Genomic DNA, 6501 nt, shown 5'->3' with positions numbered 1-6501 from the left:
ATGTACATAAAGTGTGAGAAGTGCATGGAAGTGCAAGTGCAACACAAAGCTAAGTACATAAAGTGAACATGTGTAAAATAAAGTGCAAGACAGTGCAGTACAACATAAAACAATAATACATTCAATAGTTTAATAAACATGTTATTCAAGCTTGAAGATCTACTTTATTCAGGAAACACTTCAACTAGCACCCCTTTCCCTATCTTTTGCATTTATAAAAAAAAAAAAAAAAAAACTCACAACCTTTGACACATTTTCATTGTAACTCAATGTTTTAAACTCATGGTATCTTAAGTATGTAACCTAGTGAGCCAGCATTAATATGTATCCAGTGTTAGAGATTTAAAAGCACCTATGTACGTGAAAAATGTTGTAAATATAAATGTTATGATGTGCGACCCCCACGCCCCCTCTTGCCACGCCCCTTTTGAGAATCAACTAATCATCTGGTTAATAATAAAAATCTTTAGCTATTACTGTAGACAAACAAGAAGATGGTTGTATTGTTAACACGGCGTAAAATAACATTATAACTGATCGATTAGACAACTATACAACAGAATTATTAACTTCTTTACGTGCACTCGTATTAAAATAGAACTAAAACACACATTGATCCATTGAGTCAGTGTTAATGCACATAAACACACGCCTGAAACACCATATTAACGTAAAACACAACATAAATGTTCATCTAATGTTATAACCACCATAGGGGCTTTTTCCAAAAGGAAAAAACCTGCTAGACAAATACTAAAAGAGCAAATCTTCCTATTTCATGAATGCGCACGTCCCAGGTCTTGGTGACCGTGACAGGTTGCTTAGTGACGGTAGATTCGATGAGCCGTGTGTTAAATAATAATTGTTGAAATATTAAACAGTATAAATGTAAAATTTAATCGCGTATACACCTTCAAAGAGTGGTTGCAGAAAAACAAATCGTAAAAGATTTAAAAGAAACTGTGCGCGCAAGGACTTATGGGTAAACCCATTTTCGGGCGTTACGTCACACTGAATATTCGCGTTCATTTGAAGCACAAGCATGTGGGCGGGGCTTATTTTAAAGTTACACTAGCGTTTGGTACGTTAGAAAGCTGTTCATAATAAATGTATAAGTAAATGTATATGTTTCATTTACCCATATATGAGAATTGGAAAGAGAAAGTTTCCAGAAAAGTTTAAAATTAAAATAAAATTCATTATGTTAAAATATTGTAATTTCATAAAAATTCATGCACTTTTCATCTGACGCATTCAACTTATGATTATTCATTAGTTTATTTGTTTGTTTATGCACCAAACAGTCAGAATGTAACATATATGTTTGTTAAAATATTGTAAAAGTTCAAAGTCTGTTTTATTTATGTATTTGTGTGAAATTATGTTAATCGATTATGGCATTTGAAATTGAGTTATATTACCCTTTGAAGGAAAACATTTCAAGAAAAAAGCTGGTAAATGTTTCAAATGTCAACAGAAACTAACATAAAATAAACTAACACTAACTAAAATAACATAATATTTACATACTATATTTATTACCATATCTGGACAGACTTTTTTAAATACAAAAATTGAGCATTGAAAGCAAAATCATTACATGTACAAAGCTGTTTTTTCCCCCAATGAAATGGTGTACAGATAAATGCCTGCAATAAATGCCTGTGAAACCTATTTCTGAATTCTCCACAATTCTTTTAATATCAGTTATTCAAGTAGGCACGAATATTTCCTTCTCTTTGTGACTCCATTGTCACATATTTCAGGCTTTTCTTTTCAATCTAAAGAATGCACTAAAATAAAAATCAAAAAGTGAGTATAAATGTAAGAAATATTCTATGGGAATCTGTTGTCATCCATCAGCTCTGTGTCTCTGACAATGGATTTATTACATCTCAGCAAAACTAGAACACGCCCACAATTGCACACTCATATTTTAGGCAAAACGTTCTAGCAGCAATGTCTGTGTGTGTGTGTGTGTGTGTGTGTGTGTGTGTGTGTGTGTGTGTGTGTGTGTGTGTGTGTGTGTGTGTGTGAGAGAGAGAGAGAGAGAGAGAGAGAGAGAGAGAGAGAGAGAGAGAGAGAGAGAGAGAGATCTTTAATCTGCTCATCAGCCTGTTATAAAAGAGAAAATCAATAGGAAACTAATACTTTCCAATTACAAAGCATTTTAAGTTTAAGACAGGGTTCGGCAACCCGCGGCTCCGGAGCCGCAAGTGGCTCTTTCATCCCTCTGCTGCGGCTCCCTGTAGATTTGGAAAATAAATATTTAATTTAAATTTATTTTAATTGGTTAGTTTTTTTTAATGTAATTCTAAATTCTAAGATCGTGATGCTCTTGTGACATTAAAATAAACCGTGTTTAATTTTTTTGTCGCTCAAAATATGCGTCATAACTGCCAACTTGCGAAATCCGACACACAGAAGCAGACGCATTTTTGGTTTGCTGCAGCCGGCAGGTTAAAGTTTTGATGTCATTCAGGACTGTCAAGTGTCACGCATTTCGGTCTTTTCTCACGCTCTCCAGCCACACCATCGTATTTCTCACGCAGAAAAACATTTTGACTATTTATCACATATTTAATATGCCGCAGCGCCAAAATGTATCAGTCCGCACCGCTGTCTCTATGGGACCGAGCAGGAATCCAGCGCGTCTCAGTTCTTAGTCGAGCCTGACACTTATCAGCCAATCAAAAAAAAAAAGAAGCTACACAATAGCCAATCAGAAAATAGCACTATCTGGGTAAGATTTAACGCAACAACCAATGAAAAAAAAAGGGGGTTGTGGGGGAGGTTGGAGATGTCACGCTGAATACGAAGAGGACTCAATTATACATTGAACATTTTATTTGAAAGTAACCTTCAAACCAGCATATTTTTTGTTAAGGTTAGTTCAAAATGTTCAAAATATTTTTGTTTGCCTGCAGAAATAAAATTTCGTTTACACGGTAGCAGATCATTGATTTCATAAATGCAACACACTACAGTTTTTTCTATACTATCCATAAAGGTAAAAAACAATATATGCAGTGTTATCTTCATTTTAGATGTCAAAAGGGTTTTGTGGCTCCCTGTATTTTTTTTCTGTGCGAAACGGGTCCAAATGGCTCTTTGAGTGTTTAAGGTTGCTGACCCCTGGTTTAAGATGTCATCTTTCAATCAAACACTAAACCCCTTCTTCTTTCTGCCAGCCTTCTTTTTCTGTATTGTGACAACGGATACTAGAAAGCCAAAACATAAACAGAATGCATTATTATTATTATTATTATTATTATTATTATTATTATTATTATTATTATTATTATTATTATTATTATTATTATTATACATGGTATTTACATGAAGGGTACAAATCCACAGAAGCTCTGTGTTGCCACACAAGAAAACAAATTTCTCTCAGTGTCATTATTCTGAGAAATGAGAGCTCCTGGAGTTACAGTGTCACACCTGTGGATGTCACATGAAATGGGTTAATGCAAATAAAAGTGGAAAATTTTCATTGAACTATTTCTTACATTATTATCTTCTTATTCTAATTAAAAACATGATAAATATGAATCAAAGGGTAATTTAAAAACTTAACATGGAGGGGGCACGGTGGCTTAGTGGTTAGCACGTTTGCCTCAAACCTCTAAGGTTGGGGGTTCAATTCCCGCCTGCACCTTGTGTGTTTAGAGTTTGCATGTTCTCCCTGTACCTCGGGGGTTTCCTCCCCCAATCCAAAGACATGCATGGTCGGTTGATTGGCATGTCTGGATAATTGCCCGTAGTGTGTGATTGCGTGAGTGAATGAGAGTGTGTGTGTGCGCTGCGATGGGTTGGCACTCTGTCCAGGGTGTATCCTGCCTCGATGCCCGATGATGCCTGAGATAGGCACAGGCTTCCCGTGACCCGAGAAGTTCGGATAAGCGGTAGAAAATGAATGAATGGGTGAATGAACTTAACATGGAGGATTTTCAAATTATGTGTCAAGAAATAATGAATTGCAGTTAGCTTATTTCCTGGATACTCATTTATGGCATTTGGTAGACACCCTTATCCAGAATGATTTTTATACAAATGAACAATTGAGTGTTAAGGTTGAGGTGAAGAGCCGAGGTTGGAGATGGTGGTGACAAGTGTCAGGAGTTTTCTGTGACAGAAGAGTGTCAGCAAGAATCAAAGGAAAGGTGTAGAAGACAGTAGTGAGAGCAGCGATACTGTATGGGTTAGAGACTGTAGCAGTGAGGAAAAGGCATGAGGTAGAGAAGGAGGTAGCAGAGATGAGGATGTTGAGGTTCTCTTTAGGAGTGACGAGGATGGACAGGATAAAGAATGAGCACATCAGAGAGACAGATCAGGTTGGCTGTTTTGGGGACAAGGTCAGAGATGGTTTGGACATGTACAGAGGAGGGAGATGGTTATATTGGTAGAAGGATGGTGGAGATGGAGCTGTCAGGTAAGAGGTTAAGATGAAGGTGAAAGAGGAAATATATAGATGTGCTAAAAAAGGACATGAAGTTAATTGGTGTGAGAGTAGAAGATGCCGAGGATAGAGTAAGGTGGAAACAGATGATTCGCTGTGGCGACCCCTAAGAGGAAAAGAAGTAGAAGAAGAAGCTTCTCTTACCTTGTGCACATTCTGCTTATTTTCTATACCAACATGTATCATTTGCCATTTGCTTATGAAGCATATAATATACTATGTAATGATTCAGTATTAAAAGGTTTTGTTTATGGATGTTTGAATAGAAGCTCTCAGGTGATTAAATGTCAGGAAATTGCACTTCTGCTTATTTTCTATCTCATTATATTTTCATTATCAAAATATACTCACTCAAATCATTCTACTTTTGACATTTTGATTGTTCTCATATGGGTTTCCTACAGGTTCTCTACCAGCAAAAACATGTAAGTATGTGTACAGGCTACAGTGTCCCTGAGTTTGAATGAATATGTGCATGGTGCACAGTGATGGTTCTATCTCTGGCTTTTGCCCAGGGTTGCCTCCTGGATTGATTGGCTCCAGATATCCAGAGACACTAATTAGAATTACACAGTTACTGAACATAAATAAATAAGTGAGTCTCATTGGTGTTGTGACAAACTCACACCGGTTGTGACTTTCCCTCCGGAAACTGCAGTTGTTTGCTATTATTCTCGTGCTGCCCCCTACTGTTCAAAATGCAACAATTCACCACAATATGGTATGCTACACACTGCACTCAAACTTCAACAGTTCAACACTGGACTATACACATACACACTGCATTCGTACTGCATCAATACACACTGGACTATACACACACACTGCATTTAATTTAAAATAACAATCTATCTGACAATAAGCTATCGGTACCACAGGACATTTCTGTATCTGTACAGTCTGTTGCACCTTATATATATATATATATATATATATATATATATATATATATATATATATATATATGTGTGTGTGTGTGTGTGTGTGTGTGTGTGTGTGTGTGTGTGTGTGTGCATGTGTGTGTGTATATATGTATGTCTAGTAGTACTGAGTACTGACTGAGCACATTCCTTTCCACATTTTCCGCATTTGCACATTTAAACTGGTACTAAGCATTTTGCACATTTTTTTAACCTGTTTGTAAATTGTTCTATTTATGTTTCTTAACTACTGTATGTGAATGGTTCTGTAATTTCTGGAGCTCGCTCCCAAGAATTTCACTCGCCATTGCACATGTGCTGTGGTGATGTGACAAGGTGACTTGACTTGACTTGACTTGACTTGAGGTTATATTAGTGGCTTTCATCCGTTTCTGTCCAGTAAAGTTACAGAACAAGTATTAGTATATTTATAGTGTAAGAATAGTGTATTTGTTATGTATAGTTGTAAAGTACAGCACAAAGTTACAGCACAAGTATTAGTATCAGTGTTGTACTAGAAAGCAATACTTGAGTAAAAGTACAAGTATCGTACTAGAAAAAGACTTTGGTAGAAGTGAAAGTCACCTTTTAGAATATTACTCAAGTAAAAGTCTTAAAGTATCCGATATATACTGTACTTAAGTATCAAAAGTAATTTTCTGATATTAAATGTACTTAAGTATTTGAAATAAAAGTAAAAAGTAAAATTTCAGTGATTTTCGGTAGGCATAAGAGCAGGGGCGGTTCTAGGATTTCATCTTTAGCCCTCAGTGAGAATTTAAAACAAGAAGTTTTATATTATATATTATATGACTACATAGTAAGCCAAAAGTTATGGTATTATTAAATGGCAAAAGTGGACACTAACATTTTATGCATGATGTAATGATGCCAGTCTTGAATCAAATCAGTTCATGTATGTGTACATTCTCTACAAACAGTGTGTGTCCAATGAATGCAGTCATTAATAAAAAAAAATATTCACAAGACAAAGACGAAATCAATAAATGTTATTTTTATTTAGTATTGTATGGATTGTTTGCATTAATATTTTGTTTGTGCTACAACTCTGGTAATAAGAATAGTGAAATGTCACTGCTTTTGTTTGCCGTATTT

At 35.7% G+C, this 6501-nt stretch overlaps 1 non-coding gene across 1 annotated transcript; it reads right to left on the bottom strand.

Moving 5' to 3' along the window:
* Positions 1-713: 713 nt before the first annotated feature.
* Positions 714-770, bottom strand: LOC113643778. Its single transcript, XR_003440866.1, has one exon. It is a non-coding gene; the product is annotated as a U7 small nuclear RNA (small nuclear RNA).
* Between the last annotated feature and the right edge of the window lie 5731 nt (positions 771-6501).

Source organism: Tachysurus fulvidraco, chromosome 3, assembly GCF_022655615.1.
Source record: "Tachysurus fulvidraco isolate hzauxx_2018 chromosome 3, HZAU_PFXX_2.0, whole genome shotgun sequence".
NCBI classification, from domain to species: Eukaryota; Metazoa; Chordata; class Actinopteri; order Siluriformes; family Bagridae; genus Tachysurus; species Tachysurus fulvidraco.
The sequence above is the reverse complement of the archived record's forward strand: the minus strand, read 5'-3'. Positions and strand labels throughout refer to the sequence as shown.